Here is a 13,527-nt window from a genome sequence, read left to right on the forward strand (position 1 = left end):
TCTCTGGGGATGAAGACTTTGGGTAGCTCCCAGCTTGTTTTCCCTTCTCCAATGGCTGCTATACTGCTTGCTTTGACAGCAACTATAGTTGCTTCTCTGTTGGCTCAGTGGGTAAAGAATCCGCCTGCAATGTGTGAGAACCGGGTTCGATCACTGGGTTGGAAAGATCCCTGGAAAAGTGCATGGCAACCAACTCCAGTATTCTTAGGTGGGTAATTCCCACAGACCGAAGTGACTGGTGGACTACAGTCCACGAAGTTGAAAAGAATCTGACACGACCGAAGGACTAAACTCAGCACATAATTGCAAGACTGTTGGTTTTAGAGCGCAGGGATTAGGAAAGGTTAATACAAAATAAAAGTCACACTTCTTACTAGATTCAGCACTTTTTCTTGAATAATTAGATTATTAAAAGCTTTTTGTTACTTCTCAGTTCACTTCAGTTCAGTTCAGTCAATCAGTTGTGTCCAACTCTTTGCAACCATATGGATGGCAGCACACCGGGCTTCCCTGCCCATCACCAACTCCCAGAGCTTGCTCAAACTCATGTCCATCGAGTTGGTGATGCCATCCAACTATCTCTTCCTCTGTTGTCCCTTTCTCCTCCTGCCTTCAATCTTTCCCCTCATCAGGGTCTTTTCAAATGAGTCTGCTCTTCGCATCAGGTGGCCAAAGTATTGGAGTTTCAGCTTCAACATCAGTCCTTCCAATGAATATTCAGGACTGATTTCTTTTAGGATGGATTGGTTTGATCTCCTTGCAGTCCAAGGGACTCTCAAGAGTCTTCTCCAACACCACAGTTCAAAAGCATCAATTTTTTGATGCTCAGCTCTCCTTATGGTCCATCTCTCACATCCATACATGATTACTGGAAAAACAATAGCTTTGACTAGAGGGACCTTTGTTGGCAAAGTAATGTCTCTGCTTTTTAATATCCTGTCTAGGTTGTTAATTCTCAGAGTTCTTTGAAAGTTGTTTTTAGATAGTTTTGCCTGGGTTTTATTGCTTTTACTTAAAAGTGGATTTTCAGAGGTTGTTATTCTGCCATTCCAAAAATTACCATCCTGGTTTTCTTGTCAAAGAATATCCATTTTATGTAAATGGGAGTGCTCTATTTATCTTACATATTTGTATTATTTCTTTTGGAAATACAGGGAAAACATTGGTGATAGAATATGGAGAAGAGAAAAGATGCAAGACCACCTTGAAGAAATATTTCAACTAATAGAAATGTATAGAAAATTTAGAATATAGAATAAAGCAAAAGAGATAATGAGACCAGGGAGCTAGCAGGAAAACCAGGAGATTATGTCATCATGAAAGCTACAGGCCAAAAAAAAAGTTTATAATATGAAGAAGGGGCATTTTTCTAAAGGCTATTGAAAGGTTAAGTAAGATGAATTCTGAAACATCCATTGACTTTGAACATGATGCCACTGAACTAAGTATTCTTATTGAGTAATGGATTTTTCATACAGTGTAAATGTAAAAATGAATGGGGAGCATAGACAAATATTTAAAAGAGAGTTGGGGAATAAGAAGGTGTCTGAGATACTAGGTTCAAATATCTATGCTGCTGCTAAGTCGCTTCAGTTGTGTCCGACTTTCTTTAAAAAATTAAGATTTTAAGATCTGACTTCCCCCTTCAATATATATATATTCACATAACACACCTTACACAGTTTTATTATTAAACTGGGTAATGAAAACATATGTTTTCATTCTTTTCTAATTATATAATGATTCCCCTTTAGCTGTCATTACATGAAGTATATATACCTAAATATATATTACATTGCATACATATATACATACATACATATACACATATATGCATACATATATACATATATATTAAATTACATATACATAAAACATGAAGCAAAGACTCTTTGCAACCCAATGGACTATACAGTCCATGGAATTCTTTAGGCCAGAATGCTGGAGTGAGTAGCCTTTCACTTCTCCAGGTGATCTTCCCAACCCAGGGATCAACCCCAGGTCTCCTGCATTGCAGGTGGATTCTTTACCAGCTGAGCCACAAGGGAAGCCTGAGAATACTGGAGTGAGTAGACTATCCTTTCTTCAGCAGATCTTTTTGACCCAGAAATTGAACTGGGGTCTCCTCCATTGCAGGTAATTTCTTTACCAACTGAGCGATCAGAGAAGCCCAGTATATTTCAGAAGTGCAATAAAATTCTAGTGGATTTCTTAATACAGACATGTATTTGACTTGAGCTCAGTAACAGACTCATAAGTAATACTTAATATTATCTTTGATATTTTTCCTATGAGAAATTAGCCTACTGGTCAGCAAGTTCATGCCTAGGCCTTAGACAACAACTTTCCTAGAAAGTTTTTTAAAAAGCTTAGTAGAGGCAAGTAGTTCAAAAATGGCTGAATTCTGTCAATACTATATACAAAGTTTAGATAGTGGAAGAGATTAACTAAAGTTTCATATAACCTCTTCTCTTGGCTTGCCAGAATTCCTATGATATGTTTTATATTAGAGGATAAGTAATTGGAACACGAGGGCTTCCCGGGTGGCTCAGGTGGTAAACAATTTGCCTGCAATGCAGGAGACCTGGGTTCAATCCCTGGATCAGGAAGATCCCCTGGAGAAAGAAATGGCAACCCACTCCAGTATTCTTTCCTAGAGAATTTCATGAACAGAGGAGCCTGGCAGGCTACAGTCCTTGGGGTTGCAAAGAGTTGGACACGACTGAGTGATTAACACTTTCGCTACATGACTGCATGACTCTCAATAAGTTATTTTATGCATTTATATCCCAGCTTCAAATTTAATACAAAAATTATAATTTTCTAAAGTGTTCCTGCATGAATCAAGGACTATAAAATATTAGATATTTTTTACTATCATTATAATAAAACTCTATTCATCAAAAAGAAATTTGCAACTTATAGCCAGCTTACTTACTATTTGCTATCTTTTGCATTAATAATCATTATGGATACAATCTTATCCTGTTAAGCCAGCAAGTACTCTTGTGTGTGATTATGAAATTTTATCAAACCATTGAACATCACAGGTGAAAGCTGAAATTTTGGTGTCAGAATATGTACTTCTAAATTTTGGATTTGCCACTCCACTACACTGATCAAGCTACCTACCTTCTCTCTGCCCCAAGTTAATAATCTTTAAAATAATAATAATTACATTATAGAGTATAATGTGGATTAAATAGGTAAGTATATGGAGAGAAGAATTAACAATAATATTCAACAATAAATTTAGCTTTGATAACATGGAAACACTTTAGACAGAAAAAGTAAATATTCTTCATGAGAAATTAAAGTTATTTCAAATAAAAATGGTTTTTTCTTCTTACTTTGATCTTAAACAGGAACATAGAATTTGGTCAAAAAATGTATCCACTTGAAAAAAAAAAGTCTTGTAAACTGATTTATATTTGTAAAAGCTTGGAAATGTAACCATAATACTTGAGAAAATGATCAAACTTCAGAATTTTCAAAGTAGTCTCAAAAAATCTTTTTCACTATATTACTACTGAAAGAATATATGATTTTTTTTCCATTTTTATTTTGCAGGCTAAATTTTCGACATCTTTATTGAGATATAACTTACATATTGGGCTTCCCTGGTGGCTCAGTGTTAAAGGATCCATCTGTCAAGCAAGAGACATGGGTTCGATCCCTGGGTCTGGATGATGCCTTGGAGAAGGAAATGGCAACCCACTCCAATATTCTTGCTGGGAAATCCCATGGACAGTGCAGTCTAGTGGGCTGCAGTCCATAGGGCTACGAAAGGGCTGGACAAGACTTACAGACTAAAGGATAACAACAATAGTTTACATACCATAAAATCCAAGCATTTTAAAGTGTTCAATTCAGTTTTTCTTAGTTTATTCACAGAATTATGCAACCACTACCAATATAAATTAAGGCATTTTCACCTGCAAAAAACAAACCTTGTGCTCCTTGGCAGTAACCTCTGTTTCTCTCCAACTTCCCCTCCACGTTTCTTACCACTTAATATAGTTTCTGACTCTATAGTTGTAAGCTATTTCATTTAAAATGGTAGACAGTTAACTTTTTTTAACTGCAGCCTGGTGTGCTGCAGTCCATGGGGTCACAAAGAGTCAGACATGACTGAGCAACTGAACTGAACTAAACTTTTTTTTAAAAAAGGAAATACTTAAATATAAAAGGGTTAAATACGGCAAAAACCTAGGAGTGAAATCTCACTGAAATCTAGCTTCCGTTCATTTTGAGAAACTATACACATTTTTCTAATAGAGGACTGTATTAAATTCAGAAGGCTCGAGGTTAACAATTCTGTGTACATCTCAATAACACTGGGGCATGTTACATCATGACCATATTAAAGAAGCAATTCAGTTTCAGCATTGGGCATGATTTACCACGTCACAGTCTTTTAAAATGCAAATAAGGTCATTTCACTTTCCATGTGGAGAATATTACGACAGCAGTTGGATTTAGACCAAAACAATAAAATGCAAGCAGAAGTGTAAGTGGCATGAAAGCATAATCCATATTAAAAACATTTCAGAGAGATCACCAATAAATTTCTCAGTGCATGGTAGTCCTTTTAGGGGTTATGTGTGACATGACAACTTTGGTTAATTTTATCCAATTTCACATTACAATAATTTACTTTAAAAAATATATTTATTTATTTTTATTTGGCTGTGCTGGGTCTTAGTTGCAGCATGTGGGAGCTAGTTCCCTGACCAGGGAATGAACCTGGGTCCCCTGCATTGGGAGCGTGGAGTCTTATCCACTGGACCTGCAAAGTCCCCTAATAATTTCTTTTAATTTTGATTCTCTTTGAAAAATCAGTTCAGTTCAGTTCAGTCACTCAGTCATGTCTGACTCTTTGTGACCACATGAAACACAGTATGCCAGGCCTCCTTGTCCATCACCAACTTCTGGAGTCCACCGAAACCCATGTCCATTGTGTTGGTGATGCCATCTAACCATCTCATCCTCTGTCATTCCCTTCTCCTGCCTTCAGTCTTTCCCAGGGTCTTTTCAAATGAGTCAGCTCTTCACATCAGGTGGCCAAAGTATTGGAGTTTCAGCTTCAACATCAGTCCTCCCAACAAATATTCAGGACTGATTTCCTTTAGGATGGACTGATTTATTCTCCTTGCTGTTCAAGGGACTCTCAAGAGTCTTCTCCAACACCACAGTTCAAAAGCATCAATTCTTCGGTGCTCAGCTTTCTTTATAGTCCAACTCTCACATCCATACATGAGCACCGGAAAAACCATAGCCTTGACTAGATGGACATTAGTCAGCAAAGTAATGTCTCTGCTTTCTAATATGCTGTCTAGGTTGGTCATAACTTTCCTTCCAAGAAGCAAGTGTCTTTTAATTTCATGGCTGCAATCACCATCTGCAGTGATTTTGGAGCCAAGAAAAATAAAGTCAGCCACTGTTTCCCCATCTATTTCCCATGAAGTGATGGGACCAGATGCCATGATCTTCGTTTTCTGAATGTTGAGCTTTAAGCCAATTTTTTCACTCTCTTCTTTCACTTTCATCAAGAGGCTCCTTAGTTCTTCTTCAGTTTCTGCCATAAGGGTTGTGTCATCTGCATATCTGAGGTTATTGATATTTCTCCCAGCAATCTTGATTCCAGCCTGTGCTCTTCCAGCCCAGCATTTCTCATGATGTACTCTGCATAGAAGTTAAATAAGCAGGGTGACAATATACAGCCTTGATGTACTCCTTTTCCTATTTGGAACCAGTCTGTTGTTCCGTGGCCAGTATTATGTGCATATATATTTTATTATGACTTGAAAGACTGATTATTGCTTTAATTTTTACAATTTAGAGGCATCCACTTGCAATAATTAACATACTTCTATACATTTATATTTTTATGTATTCAAAATATATAATAGCAAGTAATATATTTAATCATCTTTAGTATGTTTATGTCATTATATTATTTCAATAATACAAAATCTATATTGATTTATTAAACACAGATTTACTGCTGTATGAGTGACAAAATTGTATTTAGGGTATTTACTTCAGTTCAGTCACTCAGTTGTGTCCGACTCTTTGCGACCCCATGAACTACAGCATGCCAGGCCACCCTGTCCATCACCAACTCCCAGAGTTCACTCAGATTCACGTCCATCGAGTCAGTGATGCCATCCAGCCATATCATCCTCTGTCCCCTTTTCCTCCTGCCCCCAATCCCTCCCAGCATCAGAGTCTTTTCCAATCAGTCAACTCGTCGCATGAGGTGGCCAAAGTACTGGAGTTTCAGCTTCAGCATCATTCCCTCCAAAGAAATTCCAAGGCTGATCTCCTTCAGAATGGACTGGTTGGATCTCCTTGCAGTCCAAGGGACTCTCAAGAGTCTTCTCCAATACCACAGTTCAAAAGCATCAATTCTTAGGTGCTCAGCGTTTTTCACAGTCCAACTCTCACATCCATACATGACCACAGGAAAAACCATAGCCTTGACTAGATGGACCTTAGTCGGCAAAGTAATGTCTCTGCTTTTGAATATACTATCTAGGTTGGTTATAACTTTTCTTCCAAGGAGTAAGCGTCTTTTAATTTCATGGCTGCAGTCACCATCTGCAGTGATTTTGGAGCCCCAAAAAACAAAGTCTGACACTATTTCCACTGTTTCCCCATCTATTTCCTATGATGTGATGGGACCAGATGCCATGATCTTCGTTTTCTGAATGTTGAGCTTTAAGCCAACATTTTCCACTCTCCTCTTCACTTTCATCAAGAGGCTCCTTAGTTCTTCTTCACTTTCTGCCATAAGGGTGGTGTCATCTGCATATCTGAGGTTATTGATATTTCTCCCGGCAATCTTGATTCCAGCTTGTGTTTCTTCCAGTCCAGCGTTTCTCATGATGTATTCTGCATAGAAGTTAAATAAGCAGAGTGACAATATACAGCCTTGACGTACTCCTTTTCCTATTTGGAACCAGTCTGTTGTTCCATGTCCAGTTCTAACTGTTGCTTCCTGACCTGCATACAGATTTCTCAAGAGATAGGTCAGGTGGTGGTCTGGTATTCCCATCTCTCTCAGAATCTTCCACAGTTTTATACATCATGATAATTTGATATATGTTTACACTGTAAAATGATTACTACAATAAAGGCCATTAACATATCTATCACCTCAGAGAGGATGCTTAAGATCTATTATATTAACAAATTATAAAGTATATTTCATTTTAAATGTCACCATGCTGTATATTAGATCTCCAGAATGTATTCACCTTATAATTGAAAATTTGTATATTTTGACCAATATCTCCCCGATTTCCCCAACCCCAATACACTTCTACTGTTTCTGTTAGTTCAACTTTTTTAGATTCCACATATAAATGAAATCATGTATCTTGTATCAATGTATCAATGTATCTTGTTTATATTTCAGTTGGTAAAATGCCCTCCAGGTTCATTCAAGTTGTTGCAATTGGCAGGATTTCTTTTTTTTTTTTAAGTTGGAATTTTACATCTATGCATTTGTTGTTGGTGATGTTTAGTTTTTAAGTTATGTCCAACTTTTGCAACCCCATGGACTGTACCCTGCCAGGGTCCTCTGTCCATGGGATCTCTCAGGCAAGAAACATAGAGTGGGTTATTATTTCCTTCTGCAGGGGATCTTAACCTAGGGACTGAATCCGAGTCTTCTGCATTGGCAGGCGGATTCTTTATGACTGAGCCACCTATAGCTATTCTTTATCCATCAAAGGCCACTTAGGTTGTTTCCATATTTGGCTATTGCAAACAATGTTGCAATGAAACATGGGAGGGGATATGTATCTTCAAGATAATGATTTAATTTCTTTTGGATATATATGCAGAAGTGGGATTGCTAGACCATATGATAGTTGTAGTTTTTAATTTTTTGAGGAAACGCCATACTGTTTCCCACAACGGCTATAACAATTTACATTTCTACCAACAGTGCACAAAGGTTCTCTTTTTTCCTATGCCTTTAGCAACACCTGTAATCTTTTTTAACAATGGCATTTATCTTTTTAGGGCCTAACTAACATCAGACTAATTATTTTAGGGATAAGACAGTAATAGGAGCTGCTATAATCTAAGGAGCCATGATATACTAAAGCACATAGTTTATATTATTAGAATAATGGAATGATATATACATGCCCAGATTATAGCAGCTCCTATTACTGCCTTATCCCTAAAATTAGTCTGATGTTAGTAAGGCCCTAAAAGATAAATGCCATAAGCATACAAAAATATGACTTCTAGATTAATTATGTCCTGGTGTTTGGAAAGGATTTGTAATTGTTTAAAAAAGTAAAAATATATTTAAATCAACTTAAAAGCACTAAAGACTAACTGGTAAGGGAAATAGATTCAGCATTTACAAAACAATGCCTCACTTTTTCATACCAGACTAATATACTGCAAGTATCTTACCTGTACAAAAAGGAGGCACTTCAATATTTGGAAAGTACAAAATGTAACAATTGGAAGGTAATGTTTTATAGTAAAATATTTGAATAACAATTTTTTCCTCTGGAAAAGATGTGTGATACTCCCTTATCACACAGAGTATCACACATTCTCTGAAAGGAAGTGGCACTAAAGAAAATAATGAGTGAATACCACAATTTGGATCTAAATGGAATTTCATATTTGACCATAAATCGATTCTTGATTTTGCTACTATTTATTTATCTATACAGCCTTGAGAAAGTGATTACTGTTTTTTTTTTTTTTTTGAGTTGAAGGGTAATTGCTTTACAGAATTTTGTTGGTTTCTGCTAAGCACCAACATGAATCACCATAGGCCTCCCTCTTGAACCTCCTTTTCATCTCCCTCCCCATTCCACCTCTCTAGGTTGTTTCAGAGCCCCTGTTTGAGTTCCCTGAGTCACAGAGCAAATTCCCATTGGCCATATATTTAAAAATATGGACCGCTTCAAGAATTTGCGAGTCATCCTTTCACAGGGGCCATGCTAATCTCCTCTATATATGTGCTGCTCAAGTGAGGACAATGGAATGTTCCATTATTCATCTGAAAACTGGGAACTCTTTCATTTAATAATTTAACTAACATACCAATGCAAAGGATTATAAATAATCCTTTATATGGTCTTTCATTTGATCATTCTTAATATTGACTGAAGTAGACAGAGCAGTACCTACTTTTACTGTCTTGAAAATACGAAATGTGAGCCCACGCCCTTGTTTGTCCTTGTTTATAAGAAAACAAATTAAAAGACCTAGTTAAGAATAAGGTCTACTGATATTTGGTTTACTGCATTCCCACTGCATGCTCAAGTTACCCTCGATTATTATTACAAACTATAACTTATACATGTTTCCTATTTGAGGAATTAGACAGAGTTAGAAAAATCCATATATAACCAATTGAAAAGATGCTCACTGAGCTGCTGCAAAGTACTTTTATATGACATTAGTTGAAATCTATTTAGAAAAAAAAAAATGCTTCTTCCGTAAGTGAAGATTTATGTTAAAATCCTCTTGCTTGGATATAATCTATTCTCCAACCAGCCAAATAACTACATCCTTCATAATTTATGGGATTTATTTAATTACCCTGTATATCAGTCTTCATTGATATAGAATAATGTCTATTCTTCATTATATTTTAACTCATGTTCTTATTTTAATTCACTTGCTCTAAGGGAAGAGGGTGTTTGCTATGACCAGTGCATTCTCTTAGCAAAACTCTATTAGCCTTTGCCCTGCTTCATTTTGTACTCCAAGGCCAACTTTGCCTGTTACTCCAGGTGTTTCTTGACTTCCTACTTTTGCATTCCAGTCCCCTATAATGAAAAGGACACTTTTTTGGGGGTGTTAGTTCTAAAAGGTCTTGGAGGTCTTCATAGAATCGTTCAACTTCATCTTCTTCAGCGTTACTGGTCGGGGCATAGACTTGGATTACCATAATATTAAATGGTGTGCCTTGGAAATGAAGAGAGATCATTCTAGCATTGACTCATTTGAAAAGATCCTGGTGCTGGGAAAGACTGAGGGCAGGAGAAGGTGATGACAGAGGGTGAGATGGCTGGATGGCATCACCAACTCAATGGTCATGGGTTTGGGCTAACTCTGGGATTTGGTGATCAACAGGGAGGCCTGGAGTGGTGAGGTTCATGGGGTCACAAAGAGTCGGATATGACTGAATGACTGAACTGAACTGAACTCTAAGGGAGTATCACACATTTTGGAAGCTAAAATTTGTTAAAAGCTTACTTTCGCATTCAGAAATAACATCTAAAATAGTGGTGACGTGCTAGAAAGAACACTAAAGTTGGAATCAGATGTTTAAGATTATGTCCTTTCTCTCCCACAAGCCAGTTTTATGTCTTTGAGTCCCTATTTTCTCATTCTGGACATACGGGATTTGGGGTACATTTGCCTTTAACATCTTTTCTAACTCCACAAGTCTCTGACATTTTCAAAATAATTAGATCATTGTGGGAAAAATATAACAGTAATTTTCATGCACTCATTTTAGCACTTACTCAAACACTCTAGCACTTACTCCCTGAGATTTCATGATTTTTTGTAACTTTTACATATTTATTTATTTATTCCTTGAGCTGAGGGCGGGAGGGGGGAGAAGTTTAAAAATTAAGGACAAAAGGATTTGCTTTATAGATAAAACAGATATCAAACAGATTGGAAAAAAAATTTTTAATGAGAATCCTTATCTTCTTTGAAAATTACATAAATACAACACAAAGGAAAGTTTTTAGATGCTCTGCTACTTAGTTAAATAATCTGCCTCATATATTAGTTTTCACTTTCTTTTTTTCATAGATTTAACATTGTTATGGGTTCAAAAGGATTATCCCCATTTCTTTTATTCTTTCCTCACTGTTAACAAGACAGTTATACATTTTTAGCTTCAAATACTATTAGAAAATGTGTACACACACACAAAAAAATACTATTAGAAAATGATTCTTTTTATTATACAAATTAAATGAATACTCTTTTGCCTGCTTGAGTTTATTTTAAGCTGCTTTGTCCACATTAAGCGTGTACTTTTTCCCTCTTCTCATTACTTTATACAATTCTGTATTTCCTGAAGATCTTCCATATGAGAAAGAGTATATAAATTCTGGTAAATTCTAGACAGATTTCCTTTAATCTACTTCAGGAATCCCCACGTGTTCAGCCAGACCATGCAGAATATGCTCGGCTTTATGGAATATCCTGTTGTGGCAGGAGTTCAATTTTGGGGGAAGTGGGGGCAGTTCTCTTAACAAGCTCTCTTTTAAGGTGAACCTTTGCAGCAACCAGTGGCAGTGTCCCAAATCATTAAGAAAGCTTCCACACCTCTCTCTTCTCCTATGTAATACTTCTGTCAAATAAATATCATCATTCCTCAACTTCTGCTTTTTTACTGAAATAATATATTTTTAAGATATCATGAAAAACAAAATTTTATATATTTTTCATCTATAATTTAGACTGCCAACAATACTCTTAAATGATGACACATGCAATAAAATATTCAGAAATAGTATAATATAATGAAACACACAATAATAGCACAATATAATGAAATACTTCATTTCCAAAGGGTGATCCATGACCAGAATCACTGGCAATACCTGACGTGATTGTCAGAAAGCAGAAATTTAGGCCTTAGAACAGAGCTACAGAATCAACAGCACTGCTATATTAGATATGCTTTTACCTTTTAGCGTCCCTAGGCAAATCATAACAAATATTATGCTTAATGTTGAACTCTTAGAAGCTATAATAAAGCATGTCCTCATATTGAAAGAAACAGTCTAAAATCTTTTGCACATAAATTATAGATTTGTCACAATTTGTCATTCTACTTAAATATGCGAATTTTGACTATTTTTCTGAACCCTCTTTTATGTTATTTTTCTTAGAAAAATTACTGTTTCTCATATAAAATTTTATATTAACTATATCATTTGTTTTGTTAATCATAACATTTTTAATCTACTATGGGTCAGAAAATTAGATAGAAAATATATTATAATTAAATAATAAACTAAATAAGCTTTCAATTAGGCCTAAAGTATTCTTTCACCTAGTAAATTTTATACATGAATAAGATGACACCATTTTGACTGAATAAGAATTGTATAGTTTCCTTATTCTCTACGTATGGCTTTTACTCAGAATGAGGAGTCTTAAAAAAATGATATCTAAGAAAATGAAGTTTTAAATGAAACAATAATTATTATCATTTATTGTTGTGACCTTAAATGATTTAAATAGTATGCTATGTTCTTTTTTTATCTATATTCTAATAGAAACCATCATTCTATTTATAACCATCTCTAGATATAATTTTAAAACACTCATTAATTCTGACTTTATTCTGATCTTATTACAAACTAGAAACATAGGCCCTAGTAGAACAATTGAAATAAAGAAATGACTAGCCTCAATATCAATGCTTTTTTTATTACCATGAAGATAATCTTACCTAGAACATAAAACTGATTTCCTGCCAGATAAAAATTCCCATTATGCCATATAATATATACTTTGTACCACATAATTGCACACTTCTGAAAAACCAGAATGCTTATATTAAAGCAAATGAAATCGTATTAGAAACGAATCAAGTTTTATTAGGAATCTTTTCAAAATACATTTTGAATGATTAAACTACTTTATTGATAGGCAAAAATGACTAAAATGACAACTAGAAGTATTGTTTAAAAATACATTGCCTTGCCAAGATTAAACATGGACACTCAAATTCTTTCAGCTCTGCAGTTATCTTGGAAATTCTGAAATAACAAGTCTTATGAAAACACAAACACCTCTCTAAGACACAGGTGGATCAGAAAACACTACTGTAGTCATAAGATAAATTTCACCTGCTTACTAACTCAATTATGTTTTAATTTTAAGATTGTTGTTATAAAAGTCATTTCAGAAAATATTTAAGAAGAGAAAATTTAAAGCAAGTTTAACTTAAACCAATTTTCTCTTTCGAATTGGAAAATGAGTGGAAATAGTAAAAGGTCTGTCAGGAAGCAAGGGATGTAATACAACCTTAGATCTACCTAGTTCATCAGCCCTTACTCACCTTTTTGTATTGCAGCATTTTGCATTACACTAACAATAATGAGCTGAAATAATTAAAGATGTGATGAAGCAGCACAATATAAGAGCCAGGTAAACTGTAGAAACTCTCTCAGATTTTTATTATACAGTTGTATGTAAATGGCAATGCATTTTCCAGCTGAAAATATATAAGTATATGAAATATCTGCAAATAATCATGCCCCAAATATTCTCCAATAAATTGACAGAGTTAAATATTATCACTCAAGGTTTAAAATGGCAAACAAAGTTCAACATCTGGTTTCCAGTTTTGCATATAAGGAAGTAAGGAATCACAACTTTATCTTAACATCAAGTAAAAAGCTGAGTTGATGGAAAAAATCAACAACTCTTTTTGGATCTGTAAGCGAGGTAAGAAAACAGGGTAAACTGCTGCCCCAAGATCGGAGAGATAAGTGGATACAG

General features: G+C 35.3%; 1 non-coding gene across 1 annotated transcript; it reads right to left on the reverse strand.

Moving 5' to 3' along the window:
• Positions 1-8,928: 8,928 nt before the first annotated feature.
• Positions 8,929-9,036, reverse strand: LOC138097772 (U6 spliceosomal RNA). The gene has a single exon (XR_011146515.1). It is a non-coding gene; the product is annotated as a U6 spliceosomal RNA (small nuclear RNA).
• Between the last annotated feature and the right edge of the window lie 4,491 nt (positions 9,037-13,527).

The sequence above is a fragment of the Capricornis sumatraensis genome, chromosome 21 (assembly GCF_032405125.1).
Source record: "Capricornis sumatraensis isolate serow.1 chromosome 21, serow.2, whole genome shotgun sequence".
Taxonomy (NCBI): Eukaryota; Metazoa; Chordata; class Mammalia; order Artiodactyla; family Bovidae; genus Capricornis; species Capricornis sumatraensis.